Source organism: Physeter macrocephalus, chromosome 18 (assembly GCF_002837175.3).
Source record: "Physeter macrocephalus isolate SW-GA chromosome 18, ASM283717v5, whole genome shotgun sequence".
In the NCBI taxonomy this organism is placed as follows: Eukaryota; Metazoa; Chordata; class Mammalia; order Artiodactyla; family Physeteridae; genus Physeter; species Physeter macrocephalus.
The window spans coordinates 30709875-30728794 of record NC_041231.1 but is presented as its reverse complement, the minus strand read 5'-3'; the positions used below and the strand labels follow the sequence as shown (position 1 = coordinate 30728794).

Here is an 18920-nt window from a genome sequence, read left to right as displayed (position 1 = left end):
ATAAAGACGTTAAAAAAAAAAAAAAAGCTTCCATGCTGCCTCAGACCCATACACTTTCCATTTTATGGATCTGTCTTTGATGGGGATGGAAATGATGTTCTATGGGTTAACACACTCAAATCTATGTTGTCCATTCATTAATCAGTGTGTTATATTGAGTACTAACTCTGCTGGCCTGACTTAGTGGCGATGCTGAGAGAGTTGGATAAAGACCTAAGGACTATTAAGTGTCTGATGTGACAGAAACGTTGGCCAAATGCAAATGGAGGGGGAAGAAGGGGTCAAGGATGCCTCCTGTAATTTTATCTTGGGTGGCCAAGTAATTAACAGATTATAAATTGGAGGTGTGTCTTAATCGTGCTCCATTTTTCTTGATTGTAAATAGACAGTTCATAAGTATATGGCCAGACAAAATTTACTAATGAGTGAAGGTCCCAGTCTTATGCCCCAACACCTCACCCGTGGAAAAGCGCTAGGCTTTACAGCTTTGCTTCCTCCCTTCCCCTACTCTCTGAAGAGAAAGTACAGAATCTAAATAGTGACCAAGATAGGGGGGATAAGACAACACGGATGAACTTGAGCTCTTCTGGGGCAGTCAAATAAACATCTCCCAAGAATAAGAGAGGACTGGGATTTGTATTAGGAGTTGCTGTTGTAGAACCCATTTAATGTTTAAGAGAACCACGTTGCAATGACTGAGATTCTAAGTAAGCTACTCTGTTAAATATGACAGTTCACGAGCACTGGGCTATGAGATCCTTGGCTTCATAGATAATGGGCCCATTTCAAGGAGGCTGCAAGCTCAAATACCAGTAGTGCCAGGCAGGTGCCATCGATGATGAAGTGGACAGGGTATAAAAACACCACAGTGCAAGAGGAATGGAGAAACAGCCACTGTCACTCAGGTCTAAGAAGAACCACCTCAGAAATGATGGGATCCTCACTGACAGATGCTAAAAACAGTCCAGGAAAGTTTGAGGAGAAACTGGATATTTGCAGAATTTCAAATCTCTCTCCTAAAATACTTATAAAAGATATTTATAAATTACAAAATACTGAACTTCACAGTGGAGAAGCCCAGCAGACACCACCTTAGCCAAGGTTAACATCACCAGAAATAAGATAGCATTGACATCATGGACCCCATGATAAGCTGCACTGGGATCACAAAATTGCTTCTGTGGCCTTCTTGGTACAAATGCCTAGCTTCAATGAGGCATTCTGTGAAATAATTGACTAGTAATTATCAGAAGTGCCACAGTCCTAAGACCGGGAGAAACTAGGAACTGTCACCATTGAAGGAGACTAAAGAGGCATAATAATTAAATGCAGTGTGGGATCCTGGATCGTGTCCTGGAACAGAAAAGGGGCATTAAGAGGAAAACAGTTGCAATTTGAATAAGGTCTATAGTTTAGTTAAAAATATTCAGATATTGGGGCTTCCCTGGTGGTGCAGTGGTTGAGAGTCCGCCTGCCGATGCAGGGGACACGGGTTTGTGCCCCGGTCCGGGAAGATCCCACGTGCCGCGGAGCGGCTGGGCCCGTGAGCCATGGCCGCTGAGCCTGCGCGTCCGGAGCCTGTGCTCCGCGACGGGAGAGGCCGCAACAGTGAGAGGCCCGCGTACCACACACACGCAAAAAATTCAGATATTAACATTAGGGGGAAGTGGAGGAAGGATATATATGAACTCTTTATGCTATTTTTTGCAAATTTTCTATCAGTCTAAAATTAGTTTAAAAAATAAGCATAGCAGAAAAATAAAGAAAAAGAAATGATGGGATTCAGAAACTCCAACATCACACTAACCTATAGAAATATAGTGTGAGCCGTGACTATGAGTCATGTACGTCATTTTAAATTTTCTAGGAGAAAGTTAAAGAAAGTAAAAAAAGATTGGTGAGATTAATTTTAGTAAGTCAACTCAATATATCAAAAATATTATCATTTCAACATATAATCAATATAGAAAATTACTGAGATCTTTTATATTCTTTCTTGCTCTAAGTCTTCAAGAGCCAGTCTCAATTCAGACTAGCTGCCTCTCCAGTTCTCAATAGCCTCATGTGGCTAGTGGCTACCATATTGAACAGCACACATCTACCACCATCAAGACACATTCTGTTTGCATCTTTTATTATTTCTGCTTCTTCCTATGAGTGTTTTGTTCTTTCGTAGTATAGACTCCTCCTTCCTTCCCTCACTTATGAGCATTTATATGTTCCAGACATTATGCTATGCGCAAAACTGACAAAAATTTCCAACTTCCTGGAGCTTCCATTCTTTAGGGAGCGATTGACATAAACAGTAGCTATAGTAAATAAGTAAATTATACAGTAATTAGAAGATAGTAAGTGCTGTGGAGTGAGGGTGTGAGGGGCACAGAGCTGAGTAAGGTGACTCAGATATGCTGGGGGTAAGAAAGCTAAAAGAGGCAAGACCTAAAATCAAACCCAGATCACCTATGGCTTCCTTCTCGTACTTTCCATTCTTTAATTTCAACAGACAATTTTGAATGGAAGGAATAATGAGAAAGTAAAAACAATGTTCTGCTTTGACTTATTTAGTACTTAATAAGGTCAAGTGCAGCTCCGTCGTAGAGGGCAACACCTGACTGCCATTTTCAATGTCTGGTTTAAAGGAGGTGATAGCATTCTGAACAGCCAGCCCTCCAGCTAACCGAAGCAGAAATATGCAGGAGCTATCTTATAAGGACTAGGATATCTCAGCAGAAAATGGAGGGTTTTGAAATTATGCAGCCCACTGCAATTTCTTGACATGAGTCCAGAAAGGTTTGATCAATGGGGTTTGATTCTTTCTTGCCCTGAAATTTGAATAATTACCTACAGCCTGGTGAATTTAACATATTTGAAAAACTGATTTCTTCTCTCTAGAGGATTGTGACTTTTGTTTACTCTCCTTGTGATAGAGTATGAGATTCATTGTTTTTTTAAACTTTTGGTCAATAATAGTTACTCATTGAAATACCTTCCAATCGCAGTTCTTTCTGCTCTGGGATGTGAGAAAAGAGTGGCTGCCAGAAATGTGTACAAGGAATCCTGCAACCTCTGCTTTTCAGAGTCTGAGATACCTTAAAGAAGTTAAAAGGAAGGAGGTGCAACAGAAAGAAAAAGAAAGAGAGAGAGAGAGAGGGAATTTGTCCTATGTTGTGTGTGTATTTTTCCTGCATCCGATTATGTGAGGCATCTGTTGGGATGGAGAGTCTTGGACCTAGCCCCCGATCTCTAGATTCCAAATCTTTGGAAGATGGAACCTGGGGATCTGTGTGGTTCACAAGGTTCCTAAGTGATTCTTATGCCCACTGGGTATTGAGAACCATAGATTCTGGTGCCAGAAAGGCCCACATTTGAATCCTGACGCCTCTGCTCAGTGGCTGGGGTGCTCAGAGGGTCTCTTCTAAGGGAGGGACAGTGAACTGCCCCCCTGCGCGTAGGGTTCTCTGTCTATCAGGCTTTGTAACAAGAAGACCAGGGAATTTGGATCCAGCATACTAACTCCCACTGTGCTGGGTCCAGCAGGAGAATTCTTCAGATCTCTTAATTGTGACATTTTAACAAACTATTCTGTTCCCATTTTTTAATGCAGCTGGCATAGAGGCTGCTTTGGTCCCTTTGTTTTGCTAAGGGGAATGCAGGCATTTGTTTCTGCTCCTTCTCTTTTCACTTGGATTCCTATAATGCACGTATTTATAGTCCAAGGAGGCAAGAAAGAGAACTAGGACAGACTTGTGTTTTCAAGGCCTGCCATGTGGACCTGGGCAGGGACATGTCAGGCCTCCAAAAATGAGCCAGTAAGTTCTTTGTTTGCGCTCTGATCATAGCCCTTTTATCATCTGTGGTCCCATCTAAATAGCTTTTCTTAAAGGATAAAGCATATTATCAGGGCCTAAGAAATAACGTGTAATTATGGGCTCTCGAATGGACTCAGGTACTGTTTAAAAGCACCAGATGAAAGAGAAACTTATGAGGATTTTGCTCTTTAACTAGGCCTCGGAGCCCTGGATGAACTTACTTTTTAGGTTACAGTCTCATATTTTTAAAATCACAAAAGTAATAGATGCCCATTGTACAATATTCAAATAATACAGATATATTAAGTAAAAAATGAAAGCTCCTGGGACTTCCCTGGCAGTCCAGTGGTTAAGACTCTGCGCTTCCACTGCAGAGGGCATGGGTTCAATCGCTGGTCAGGGAACTAGGATCCTGCATGCCGTGCAGCGCAGCCAAAAAAAATAAAATGAAAGCTACCACATACCAACCACTTCAATTCTATTATCTGCTATTTTTCTAGACATATATAAACATATATGATTAACACACACACACACACACACACACGAGTAATTAGGACTCTTTAAAGTGTAAATGAGACCAGCCCAATTCAAAAAATTTTTGAGAAATAGGAGAAATCTCTTGACTTACATAATCATACTTAATTGAGGTGAATTAGCTTCAAGAATGTCCAGATCCAGGGTGTCCAACTCTCTCTCTCTCTGTCTCTCTCTCTCTCTCTCTCTCTCTCTCTCTCTCTCTCTCTCTCTCTCGGCATGTCCTCTTTCTGTGCGTCTGCCTCATTTTCCCCCCTCACTTAGCTTTCCCCAGGTGTTGGGGAGGATAGCTATCTGCAGACCTGGATTTGCTCGATTCAAGACAAAATAATGCCCCATCTCCCTGCAAAAATGTGGGCCTCCTAATCCCCAGAACCTGTAAATATGTTGTCTTAACATGGCAAAGGAGAATTAAAATTGCAGATGGAATTAAAGTTGTTCATCAACTGACCTTTGAAGATGGAAGAGTGGGGCTGTGAGCCAAGGAAGTGGATGCCTCAGGAAGCTGGAAAAGGCAAGGAAATGGATCCCCCCCGGCCCGCCTCAGATCCTCCAGAAGGGAACACAGCTCTACTGACACTTTGAGACTTGCATCATATTTCTGATCTACATAATGCTAAGATAATAAATTTGTGTTCTTTTAAGCCACCCAGTTTGTGCTAATTTGTTCTAGCAGGTGGAGAGACCTAATATAGGGCCCAAAAGGCAAGAGACTTTTTCTCCTCAAAATAAAATTTTTTTTAAATCCTTGGAAGGCTTCTGACTAGCCTACCTTGGTTTTCAGCCAACCTCCATCCCTGTCACCGTGGTCCACAGCATCAGATACTATAATTGTCTAGATCTGATTACTCTTTATGGCAGGGAAAGGGGATCAAGAGGCTGTGACTGGCAGCCCTTCTCCTCAGAATCACATAACTGGCATGGGAACAGAGCATTTCCCCCAAAGGAGGATTGTGTGGGTTTGTTGTTTATAGTTTGCTTTTTAGAATGGGTTTGTGACATATATTTTGTTCTATAATTTGCTTAATTCTCTTTACAATGTATTTTGGGGATATTTTCATTTCAATTTATAAAAATCCTACTTTGTTCTTTTTAGTAGCTGCCTGGTATTCCATTGGGTAGATGAACCAAACTCATTCAACCGTGTTTCCTGTTGATGGACACTTAGGATGTTTCCAATCTTTGCTTCCAAAGAAGACTGAATGTTGTGTCCTTCGATATATCTCTGTGCATGTCATAGGACTTGCTTTTGATTTTTTTCTCAACACTGGTAATGTGAGGGTGCAATGGAGAATAGAACAAGGATAGGCGTAGTGGGTTGAATAGTGGCCCCCCCCAAAATATGTGCAAGTCTGAACCCTCAGTACTTGTGAATGTGACCTTATTTGGAAACAAGGTCGTTGCAGATGTAATTAAGTTAAGGGTCTTGAGATGAGATCATTCTAGATTTAGGGTGGACCCTAAATCCAATGACAAGTGTCCTTATAAGTACAGAAAAAGAGAGCACGCAGAGACACAGGGGAAGGCCATGTGAAGATGGAGGCTGAGATTGAAATGATGCCTCTACAAGCCAAGGAATGCTACGAATTACCAACAGCTACCAGAAGCTAGGGGAGAGACATGGTATAGACTCTCCCCCAAAGCCTCTAGAAGGAAACAACCCTGCTGACACCTGACTTCTGATTTCTGGCCCTCAGAATTGTGACAGAATAAATTTCTGTTATTTTAAGCCACCCAGTTAATGGCAATTTGTTATGGCAGCCCTAGGAAACTAAAACACAGGTCGTGAAAGCAACTGGTTCTCCTGCCCTCCTCCGTTTGGCTTGTGGCCAGCTGTCAGTCATCTGGGAAGACAGGAATGTTAGGTCAGATCCCAAAAGCCATATAGCACACAGGAGTTGTTTTCAGTGTCCATTTCTGTGCATGTGCTTTGTGATTTTTATCTTCTAGTGCCATTTTGTTTAAACAAATGATGAAATTAGTTTATACTTCAGAGAGTCAGCTCCCAGTGGATATATGGAAGAGAGGCAGAGCCAGTGTTAAATGAGTGGCAAAGCAAAGTGAAGGCTTAGGCAGAATCCTCTCTGGTGATCTATATAGCATCATAGATTTTTAGTGGTTGTGCATAAGACGAATGAATAGATAGACAAAGGAAGGAGGGAAGGAAGGGAGGGAGGGAGGAAGGAAGGAAGGAAGGGAGGGAGGGAGGGGAAGGAGGAAGAAAGACAGATAAAGTAGACCATGATATGACCAGTGGAGACCTTTGAATGCCCCCTTTCAATCAATGCCGTGTAGGGCATTAAGCCCTTTATATTTAATTCACAAACGGCTGAAAATGCTCAGAACGTGCTTGGTGTCCACTACGATGACACAAGCTGGCCATGCCTCCACTCTCACCACCCTCACTGTTTCAAGTCAAATATTGAAACGCAGTGCACAGTATCCCAAGCAGAGAGCTAGGAATCTGATTCTTTTTGATCAGTAAAGCACTAAAAACAAAACCAAAAAAAAAGGCAATAACGCATACAGGTATAATCACAATACACACGTATATTTACTGCATTGGACTTTTTCTCATCTGACTTCTGACATACGTGAATTACCGTTGGGCCAGGAAGCTCATACTTGGTAATTGGCAGCTGTATTTTAACTGCAGGCTTGAATGTTTTGGGGGAGAAAAAAAAGAAAGAGCAGATGTTGAGATGCCTGTTTGGGGGATGTGTAGTGTATCACTGCCTGTCCTTAAACATGCCGAAGGAGACAGAGTAAGTCATGGAAAATCATGGAAAACTCTAAGAAATCTCTGCTTCTGATAACTGCCGGACCGTAGTATAATGCCTGCCTTTGGCTTTCGGCTTTTCAGCACGCACATGGCCTTGGCTTCTGCCACTTCCTATTCTGGATTTTCCTCCCTTCATCAAGACCCATTGCCAAATCTACCTCTCGTCTTCCTACCCTGGATAGAACTTCAAGGGAACAGATCACAGATCTTATTAAATTGGAATAATTAATATTTATTGTAGGATAAAGCCACTGGGGACCAGTAATTGAGTGAGAATGTAAACCAGTGTTAATAAGAATTGGGGGGCTTCCCTGGTGGCACAGTGGTGAAGAATCCGCCTGCCAATGCAGGGGACACGGGTTCAAGCCCTGGTCCGGGAAGATCCAACATGCCGCGGAGCACCTAAGCCCGTGCACCACAACTATTGAGCCTGCGCTCTAGAGCCCACGAGCCACAACTACTGAGCCCACGTGCCACAACTACCGAAGCCCGTGAGCCTAGAGCCCGTGCTCTGCAAACAGGAGAAGCCACTGCAATGAGAAGCCGGCGCACCTCAACGAAGAGTAGCCCCTGCTCCGGCAACTAGAGAATGCCCGCGCGCAGCAATGAAGACCCAATGCAGCCAAAAATAAATACAATAAATAAATTTATTTTTTACAAAATAAGAATTGGACCAACCAAGAACTGCAGAGTCCCAAATGAGCATTTTTCTATTTCAGCATTTCCTTGAGCTCCTGATGAATAACGTTCTGCTTTTAGGATGACTTGCTCTTTTGATAACCTCTGACGTGCTTGTTTTCTCAGTGCATTTGAATTGGGTCATGGGACAGGAGCCGGCGGTGCTCTAAAGCTTCCCCCAAGAACATGGGTCTGTGATGTGTGTTTAATGTTTTCCCTGTAACAGAGATAAATGTCGTCAGTAATTCTGATTGACAGGCCCAATGTTTAAGGCTTTGGGAATTATCTGAGTCTCAGGGTCGCAGGAATCGTTCTGCATTCAAATATTTACAAGGCATAATTAAATGGATTAATGATGTGTGGTTCTAGAAACAATATGGTGTTAAATTTTCCAGCAGCTTTCTACTAGTTTCGTCATTCCTTTTTCCCCCCTTCTCTATCTTTTCCATTTATGATTTTTGCTTTCAGCCCTCAAAACCTCTATGAGCTTCTGATATCTCAGACTTTGCACTGAATTTCTCACTTGGCCCCTCTTGTTACTGCCTCTCAGTATCCAAAGGCCCCCTCATGCTTCTTAGATTAAATCCTCCACTCTTGTCATTGTCCTCCTCGCTTTGCTTAATTAGATAACATCTGATACAGCTTTGAACATGTGAGGTGCTGTCCCAGTGCAAAGTGGGTTGGTTCTAATTATTATCTTGAAGCCTCGCATCACCGCATCACCGTATTCTTCTTCTTTCCTCTCATTCTTTTCTCTCTCTTAGTCATCTGGGTATGAATAATGAACACAATGTTTCCTTAAATGGAAGAATGGAAATATAGTTGAGTTCTTTTTCCCAGGTTGCCTGTTAGCAGAAATTGAGGCATATCCATGTGCTTTTGGCCTGGGAAAATGAAAAGGGAAGATTGAGACCCTAGAATGTGTATCGTGAATGATCACAGTCTTAGAGATTTTATCTTGAAGCCTCGCATCACCGTATTCTTCTTCTTTCCTCTCATTCTTTTCTCTCTCTTAGTCATCTGGGTATGAATAATGAACACAATGTTTCCTTAAATGGAAGAATGGAAATATAGTTGAGTTCTTTTTCCCAGGTTGCCTGTTAGCAGAAATTGAGGCATATCCATGTGCTTTTGGCCTGGGAAAATGAAAAGGGAAGATTGAGACCCTAGAATGTGTATCGTGAATGATCACAGTCTTAGAGATTTTTTAAATGACTTCTGTTCTTATTACCAAACCAACAAAAAATTGTTGTAGAGAATTTGGATAATTCAGAAAAGCACACAGATGAGAAGACATGTGACATGTGTTTTCATCTTCCAAATTTTGTGTATATAATATATACTATAGTCATATTAATCTATTTTCACACACAAAATAGGGTCAGCCTGAACATAATGTTTTCTAACTTACAAACTTAATGCACTGTGAACATTTAAATTACATTTTCTTCTCATCATCATGACCACAGGCCCCCCTCTTATACAGATGGACCACAACTTATTTCACCAGTTCCCACAGGTGAACAATTAGTTGGTTTCCAATCAACAACTAGTCCGGCAATTAACTGGACTAAAATAAACAATGCTGCAATCAGCATCCTTTATACATAGCCAGCATAGTTTTTTAAAAATAATTATTTCTTCAACAAAAATTTCTGAAATTAGATTTGCTGTTCAAAGGATATAAAAGTTTAGTAAGCATTGGCTATTTAGAAGGACACCCAGAAAATGGTACTAACTCAAGCTGCCCATCTTGGATGGGTTAGAAAAGGACACCCCATGTCAGAGTGTCTCTTTCCTGTTCTTTCCTTAGCTTAGACATCTAACACTGGGTTGGTCTTCTTTCTGGATGAACATGCTTTGGAAATATCACTTGGATTCTTAGAATGGTTCTAAAGAATGGTCCAGGGCTCCTCATGACTCATCAGCAAGGTCCTGTATCCCTAGGACATCAGTTTTGTATCAGAGGCAAATTCATGTTTAAAGAACCGCCCACTGGAAACAGTTACACTGGTTTTATGCCAAATCAGAAGAGAAATTGTAAAGAAGGAAGAAGGAATATTAATGCTTATTGACCACCTATACAGTGCTGACATTGTTTTCTCTTGACAATCTTATAACATAGTGAAGTTTCACCTTCATTTTGTGGTTGAACTAGATTCAAATCCATCTCTACCTGATGCCAAAGACTATGGTCTTTACTCCCCTTTATAACTCAGTTTTGTAGTTTAACTACTCAGAGCAGAGTTCCAAAAGCCATGAAGAGTCTGCCTCTCACTTAGCTCTATTTATGTTCTGTCAATTTTTTCTTTCTCTTTAAATATCAATTTGCTACACATTTGGCTTTCTAAGTGTTAGAAAGCAACATTTCTCTTGTTTTACTTGTAGGTCATGTTTTCACTAGAATCCTTGATGTATTATTCTTTTTTCTCTTTGCCTAAAAATGTAATATAAATTCAAGAAGGCTTTGAATAGTGTTATATATGGGATGTCATTTAACCTGCCCTGCAAAGTCTGTTTATCAAAGCAAGAACTACTTGTTGGAGGATGTTAACGTCCTGAGTCAAAGGAAAAATAAACTGTGGGCTTTAGAGTGATCTTTCTACATATGTATTGACTGAATGCTTAAGGAGAATTCTGACATCTCTAGCCGCAGATGGTTTAGGAACCAAACAGTGAACTAGACAAGCTTGTATCCATAAACTGAGGACTTTAGCAAAGATGAGGACAATATAGCATAGGGGTTATCAGCACAGATTGACAGCTTTGGAACTGATCTTACCTCTGAGTCTCATTTTCCTTTTCCGTATAATGGGGATAGTAAGGTTTACTTGGAGAATCATCCTAATGGTTAAATGAGTTCATGTGCTTTCAAGTGCTTAGTAGGGTGAGATCAAACCTGAGTTTGATCTCAGCGGATGATCATGGAGGAAAAGATATTTTAAGAAACAGAAAAAAATCACACACTAAGAGGATCTGTACTGGAAAAGCATTAAAGGGATGTAAAAACTGCCTCTCCTAATGTAGACATCAAGGATATAGCATCCCTTTTTCTTTATTATAGAAAAAAAAGACTGTGAAGAACCCAGAGTTACTTCATAAACTTAATTTATTTAATTACACGAGAAATTCTTAACTTCTTTTGGAGGCTTGTTCCCTCCTTCCCCCACCCAGTTTGAGAATCTGATGAAGCTTTGAATTCTCCATAGAAACGTGTACATTCACATCATATTTTGCAACTTTGGGGGCACCAATCTATTCCAGGTTAAAATTGCCCCCAAACATAGAGGTTGTAGACACATTTTCATTTATCTGAACAGAGTCAAAAGGGAGAGGGCTCTAGCTGTGAGTACCCAACGCCAAAGCCAGAGATTCTAATCATTGCTGTATGCTGGATGCATTCTGTGGCCTTGAGCACTCATAATGTAGAAAAGAAGACAAATAGGGAAATGCATGAGCACAGTGCAATGTGGCAAGAGGGACAATATTCACATATACTGAAAGGAATGATTTCATGATGCAGATTGAGGAGGGAGGGCTGCAAACAATATGATTTCACAAGTGCAGCAGCGGTCCCAGGGTCTTTCAGAATCTTCGGAGATTCTGTGAACCATATGGCATTTATTTCATCAAAATCAAAGTCCCAGATCACAGGTAACTCGAAGAATCACCCGTGTCCTTTCCCACTAAGTCCATCCTCCTTCTCTATATGAGAGAGATGGAACAGGGGATATGGAAGAATGGAAACTTATCGGGAGACATACCTTCATCTTTGCTTGATAAGTTTTATCTCACCTATATTATTCTATAATGTCTGGAATACCCACCCCTTGAAATTCCTGAATTCTTGATTCGAAATATCTGGAGGAGGGAACAGACACACCACTTCACCTTGCGCACACAGCCTTGTTTATGGAGGACTCTAGCTGTGTCCCAGGCCTGGAGGCCTGCTTGCTCAGCAAGGGGCTCTAACATGGACAAACAAGAAAAGGAAGGTACTAAGGAAATGCCCTGGCCATTCAGTGATGCTCAGGTGAGCATGGGAGCAAAATTAGAGCAATTCTCTACTTTCAAGTGCATTGCTAACTGCATTTGCATTAGCCCATCACTACTGAGTATTTTCCTTTAGACACACCTAAATTCAAATCATAGCCCTACCACCTGCCAGCCTCGGACAAGCGACCTAACGTCTCTGAATACTGAGTTAACATGAACCGAATGCCACCTGTATCTGTGGTCCTGTCCTAAGTGTTTTACATATGTGGACTCGGCCCACCCTCAAAACAACTCTATGAAGAAGGAATTATTATTATTACCATGGAATATTGCTCAGGATCACACAGCAAGTGGGCAGAGCTGGAAACGGAGCCCAAGCTATTCAGCCCCAAGGTTGGAACCCTCACTCCCAAGGCCATGGTGCCTCCAAGTGCCACAGGTCAATTTCAGCATTTGTGATAAAGGGACAATGCTGACCGTTCTTCAGAGTAGTGGTTGGGTTAAACAAGACTGGTTTTGTCAGTCATTGAATTCTGGGGTCCCTGACCATAAAGGGAATCCTTCTGGGAGAATCCATAGGCATGGGAGAAATCAGGTTGGCCACAGAAAGTCACACGCCGCTGACCACAGCAAGCCAACCCACTGTCTATATCAACAATGCTTTTTATCTGTTCTCTTTTTTTCATCTCGCCACCTTCTGTTCTCTTCTGCACTACTCCCAAGTGACTGTTCAAATAGATGAAACTGATAGCATTTCATTTCCTTGTGGTCTTCATTACTGGCTACCGTGATCCTTCTTAGTGAACAAATGACTTGGCTTTTCTGAAACTGTCTGGGTTGATATGTTTCGTTTCAACTGCAATATGTTCTTTCAAAGGTGAATGATCAGAAACCATTGTCAGAAAGTCAAGAATGCACTCAGAGTCCAAGAGCCAATACAATTTTGTTTGTTGCTTTAATTACTGTGTAGATGTGCTTAGGTTGTTTGGATTCCTGTTCTTGTTGAAGAGAATTGAAGGCACATAGCTGACTCTTCAATAAACGTTTTTGAGCCCTAGTTTTGTGTATAATGCAGGGCTAGCACTAAGCAAAGAAAAAGGGACTTCCAGAGAGCTCAGACCTGGACCTAGTCTTTCGAGTGGGGCAGGGGGTAGGGGGTGCATAACAGGCTGGAGAAATAAATAAGACAAAGAGGGCTACTGTCCATTAGAAGGGTAAAGGAATAGGCTGTGGTGCTTTACAGAGGAGAGAGATTGCATCCATCTGGAATGATCACGGAAGGCTTCCTGAAGGTGCTGGCAACTGAATAGAACTTTGAAGGACATAGAGAATCTAGACTAGGATATGGTAAACCAGAAAGGGTGAAGGACATTCCAGCTATGCAGAATGTATCTGGAGAGTAGCATATTATAAAGAGACTTTAAGCAGGAGGTTAATTTTTATAAAGAAAAAAGACCTCATTTGCTGAGATAATAAATAGGGAATGAATCAAATTAACATCTCTGACTTCACTTCTTACCATTCTCCCCTGGTCCACAATTCCTCCAATACAATACTGCCTCAGGGCCTTTGCACTTGCCATTCCCTCTGATCTGAACACTTTTCACAGATCTTTGCAATCACTGACTATGACAAAATACATGTTTGTTTCAAAGCACTTTACATACAGTCTTGTTTAATATTCTATGCCTGGCACAGGGAATCTCACATCTAGTGTGTTCCTATTCCCTGCCCACCCATGTATCTATGTCACTTCAAAATACTAGTTTTTATGCAAGCCTAGAAAATTGAAATTCTTGATTTCTCCTTCTGTGAAAATGGAGGTGAAAATGCTTACTTCCCTTTAAGCAGTAGTTCTCAGCCTGAAGCACATTAGAATCACCCGTGGACCTTTTGAAACCACAGATGCCCAGGTCTTACACCAGACCAGTTAAGCCCGAACCTCTGCAGCTGAGATCCATGCAGTATCAGTATCTTGACAAAACTCTCCACATGGTTTTGGTGGACAGCCCTCACTGAGAACCTCTGCTTTAGATGGAGAAGTCAAGGGCAGTGGCCTTTGCTGATGATATTTCTCTTCCCTGCTCACTCTGGCAGGGTGGGGTGACTAGCAGGATCCAAAGCAAAGAGACACAATCTGGAAGGCAGAAGCAATACACATTTCCTTCATTCCACAAAGGATAAAGGTGTGTCTGCTGTGTGCCAGGCACTGTCCAAAAGGGATGAAAAGTGTAGGAAACCAGAGAGAAGGCAATGAACCCTTTGGGTCCCCTGAAATGCCCCCATCTCTTGGAGACAAGACTGCTGACTGCAGGGTTTGGTCATGAACCAAGAACGATGTTCCAGTTAGGAGGCCAAAGGAGACTTCCCTCAGATCTTCACTGAACGAAAGGCGTGATTTCCCAGAGCGCAGTAGCATGTTCTAGAATCTCCATCCCTTTATGAATCAGTCATTGCCTTAGTCCATGAGGCTTGACGTGCCGCTGTTCTTGCTTCTGTCTCTGACCTCATTTCCTGGTGCTTCTCCCCTCGCTCAGTACACTCCAGCCGCACTCCCCTCCTCCAGGACTTGAGGTAAAATCCACCTCCATAGAGGCCTTGAGATACCATCAAGAGCGATTCCCTTCTCTGGACCATGATGTCTGCTCTTAACGTGGGCTCTTTAAGCCTCTGCTTCCATCTAGTTGCCTGATTTGCTCTTCCCAGTCTGCTCAAATATCACCTCCTCAGAGAGGCCCTTCGTGACCTCTTTATCTAAATAGTACCGTACTTCCTCTCCATCCCTTTGCCCTGCTTCATTCGCTCTATAGCATTTATTGTGGTATATTTACTGTTTGGCAGTTCATTTTCCACTTTCCCTGATAGAGTGTTAGCCCAAAGAGCTGGGACTTGTTCATTGCTGTATCCCAGCTCCTAGCACAGTGCCCAGTACGGAGTGAATGCTCAATAAATATTTGTCCAATGAATGAATTCAATCAGGTTTTATTCTCATTGTATTCATATGTATATTTATTTTCAATTAAAGGCAAGTGATACTAGACTTTGAATTGGAGGTAAATGGTCTACTTTTTAAATGAGTTAGTGTCAGGAGAAGAGGAATCAATTTAAAGAAAGATATTAAGTAAGTGGAAGCATAAGTGATCCACAGATGCGATATGACTCATGAGAGTGATGCAAATGACTGGCGTTTGGGAAACACTGGTCTAGAAGCAGATCAGGAAGCAAAGAAAGAAGCACAAGCCTAGAAGTAAGGGGACTATCATCTAGTCATCCAAATCAGGATGCCGAACGGTAAACTCTGCCTATCTGCAACTGCAGTCGCTTGCAGTGTTGAGGTACAATTCATCTGGCATTTACTGAACATCAGCTATGAGCTCAGTGTGACTGGGGGGTAAGGGAGATATAGAATCCAACCGCATTTTCAAAGGTGAACCTCAGAGATAGCCATGGGCACTATGACAGTAGAAATCAAGATGTGATCAATGCTATACGAAAGGTCCAAAGAGAGCACGGAAGGGTAGCATTTGTTTCTCTGGAGGTAATCAGGAAACCCTTCTCCGAAGAGGAGAAATTTGCACGGGGCCTTGAAGAATGGGTAAGATTGCAATAGGCAGAAATGGGGGCCAAGGCATTCTGGACAGAGGGAACGCCAGGCAGAATAGCAGCAAATAACATAGGGAAATGAGCTCACAGGGCACAGTGGAAAAAGTATCTATGGGGGGCTGCTTGGAGAGGCCTGACCAGGCGGGGCTTGGGTCAGCGGTGCTGGCCGGGGTTTGCTGTTGAGGCCGGGTCTCCACCACTGGGCCCGGGAAGATGGTGCTGGGTGGTTGCCCCGTGAGTGAGTTACTTCTCTGCGGCCAGGCGGCTTTGCTGATGGGGAATCTCCTTCTGCTGCATTGTATCTCTCGGAGCCACTGGCACAACACTCCCGCCGAGCCCGAGCCCACATCTGCTGGCGCCACCCACCCGGAGGGCGCCACCTGCTCTGCGAGCTGGGACTCTGGCGACCCCGCTCTCCAGTCATCCTTTGCTCTTACCTACCCGATGAATTTATAGAGTGTGAAGACCCACTGGACCATGTTGGAAACGCAACGGCATCCCAGGAACTTGGTTATGGCTGTTCGGTGGTCAGGCCTACAGTGATGTGGAACGCACCTCCGTCCAGTGCCGCACCCTGGACGGAATCGAATGTGCCAGTCCTAGGACCTTCCTACGAGAGAATAAACCTTGTATCAAGTGTACTGGACAGTACTTCGTAAGCGCTTTGCTCTACTCCTTCTTCCTGGGATGTTTTGGACTAGATCGTTTCTGCCTGGGACACGCTGGCACAGCGGTAGAGAAGCTCTTGACACTTGGAGGGCTTGGGATTTGGTGGTTTGTTGACCTTATTTTGTTTATTACTGGAGGGCTGACGCCAAGTGACGGCAGCAATTAGCGCACTGTTTACTGAAAAGAGTTGCTGCCGTGGCCCAGAGAGGCAAGTCTCCTGAATTCATCTCTACAGGCTCAGAACTCTTCCTTGTTATCAGACCTGACCATTGCCTTCCTCTTTGGAGGGAATGGCTTTGGTGAGGGAGGTTTCTTTGGACTGTGGATTTTCAACCCAAACTTTACCTTGCAGACTAGAAATGACAAGCAAACAGTATTGTGGGTATCAAGTTTGTCCCTTTCCTCGTGTACAAAGAATATAAAGGATAGTGATTAACTTAGAAGCTGCAGAAGGGTTTCCATACTCTTTATTTCTGTGCGCTGCTGTATAATCAATCCTTTGGAGCAAGTGGACCCAACAGGATAAGTCAAGTGAATATTTCTAGCCTTGTGCCTTTTGTGACCCTGAGTCCTCATGCGGTGGAGATCGGAAGCTGAACCAATGAAAATCTTCAGCAGAAGTAGAAACGGAGATGGATTTTAATACACACTGAAATTCTGACTTTCTGAATTTAAATTGCAGAATAAATGTTGCCAATCTGGAATGCTCGTTTGGGTGTTTTCAGTAGGTAGAGTGAAACTCAAAATTATATCTGTTGTGCTTAAAGCTAAGCATTTGGACTGAGCCTGTTAATGAACCCTATTGTTTTACCATTATTATGTCTGAGAGGGAATTATATCCAGTACAGTAATTTCCTCTTTCCAATTATGTTTTGGATAGCTAAACATGTCTGAGTTCAGCGGTCCTCTTGGCAGACTTTTCCTATCAAAAAAGTAGTATTTACTAGTTTAGAGAGCCCATGCTGTAGACTGGTAAAAAAGAAAAAAAAAGATTTCATACAAGTAACTATAAATCTGTTCTTCATGATTAGGTAAGAAAATATGAGGGGCCTCGTGCCCTTGGAAAGAAAAGCAGACTCTTCCTTAAAGGATATTACCACTTAGTGCTGGGTAGAGTTAGGATGTGATTCAGGGGGCACAGAGAAACTGAACACATTCTGTCAAAATAAGCATGGTACCAGAATCTCTCAGTGTGGGCTACAGTAGTCAGTCATAGGGAAAGAGACAGCCAAGGTTTTGAGTTCCCAAATCACTGGGAATAAAAGAAAATGTTCTGAATTATAAGTGGTTTTTAAAACTACAGATTTTTCTATTTTGTCCTGAAAGTTCTGTACCACATTGAGCTTAACCTTCTTTATAACAGTAAAAATTGATAGATTCTTACTTATAATCTCTACACTCTAAGGCAGCATATTTTAAATTGTTGTGGGTCATGAAGAAACTGGACCTTCTCCCAGAAAAATGCACAGAAACATAAAATTTTGCATAGAACTTAAGAGGGTTCAAAAGAACTGTTAAATATAAGGTAAAAATGGGGTTTAGAAGGTAAATCAAACTAAGAGCCTGCTATTTGGGCAACTTATAAATTCTAGAAACAATCAAGGTAGAACTGCTCAAAGTTTAGTCTCATAATAATTGACATAAAGACCAAGAATCCCAGTTAAAATAACTCTGGGGCTTCCCTGGTGGCGCAGTGGTTGCGCGTCCGCCTGCCAATGCAGGGGAACCGGGTTCGCGCCCCGGTCTGGGAGGATCCCACGTGCCGCGGAGCGGCTGGGCCCGTGAGCCGTGGCCGCTGGGCCTGCGCGTCCGGAGCCTGTGCTCCGCAAAGAACTGCTCAAAGTTTAGTCTCATAATAATTGACATAAAGACCAAGAATCCCAGTTAAAATAACTCTGAATATGTTCTGTCATTATGAAGCCGTTTTCCTAAGAGTTTCAGCTTTATTATCCCTGATTAATATGACCACTGTTTTAGTTTTTTTTTTTGTTTGTTTTTTTGTTTTTTTTGTGGTACGCGGGCCTCTCACTGTTGTAGCCTCTCCCTTTGCGGAGCACAGGCATCTCACAAGTTAAAAAAAAAAAAAAAAAATCTCCTTAAGGATATTCACAAACCCCATCAAAAGCTATTTTCTTTTAAAAATAAAAAATAAACTGTGCCAGCTTTCAGGCTCAAAATCATTAATTGTTAATGCCTCCAGGAGGAAGAGCTTGGGTAAAGAGGTAAAAGTCTGTAAGTTATTAAATTTTCTATTTTATAGAAGAAGCCCTTCTCACAGAAAAGGTGATGGGGATCAAAGTTGTTTCCACTGCTAGGCAACAGCCTGAGAATCTTTACATTCCTCTGTGATGATCCTCATATGTCAGTTTCATCGTGGCTTCTAGGTGATGCCCATCCTCTGTATTCACAAACCCTGGCCAAATGTGATACAACCTGAAAAACTATTTGAATAAAGGAATATTTTTTTAAATGTGAAAAAAAAAACCTATGGACTTCAGTGGAAAACCCATGTAGCGCTTGCAATCTGCCTGCTTTCATGTCTCTTTGTATAACTGATGGCAGATGCATCATCCAGAAGGCATTTCAGGTGATTGTGTCCATGTCCTCACAGAGAGCAGCTTCAGGAAGACATCTCTACTTCCAAATAACCAACCTCAAATCCACTCTTTAGTTCTGGAAAGAAAATACCTGGGAAACCCCATCCTGTCATTTCCATTGTAATTGCACAGGCAGTGATCAACCACTGCCCTAGATTTGCATTAAAGGGATGCCTGTCCTTGATAAAAACTCCAGAGAATGGGGGCATTACTTGCCAGAACCCTGAGAAGCTTCTGTGGACCAGGAGC

At 42.3% G+C, this 18920-nt stretch overlaps 1 protein-coding gene and 1 pseudogene across 1 annotated transcript in view; both read left to right on the top strand.

The window, feature by feature from the left end:
* Positions 1-18920, top strand: part of SYNPR (synaptoporin) — a 310932-nt gene that overhangs the window by 216119 nt on the left and 75893 nt on the right. The window lies entirely within an intron of this gene.
* On the top strand, positions 15619-16255 carry LOC102995289 (TM2 domain-containing protein 2-like; annotated as a pseudogene).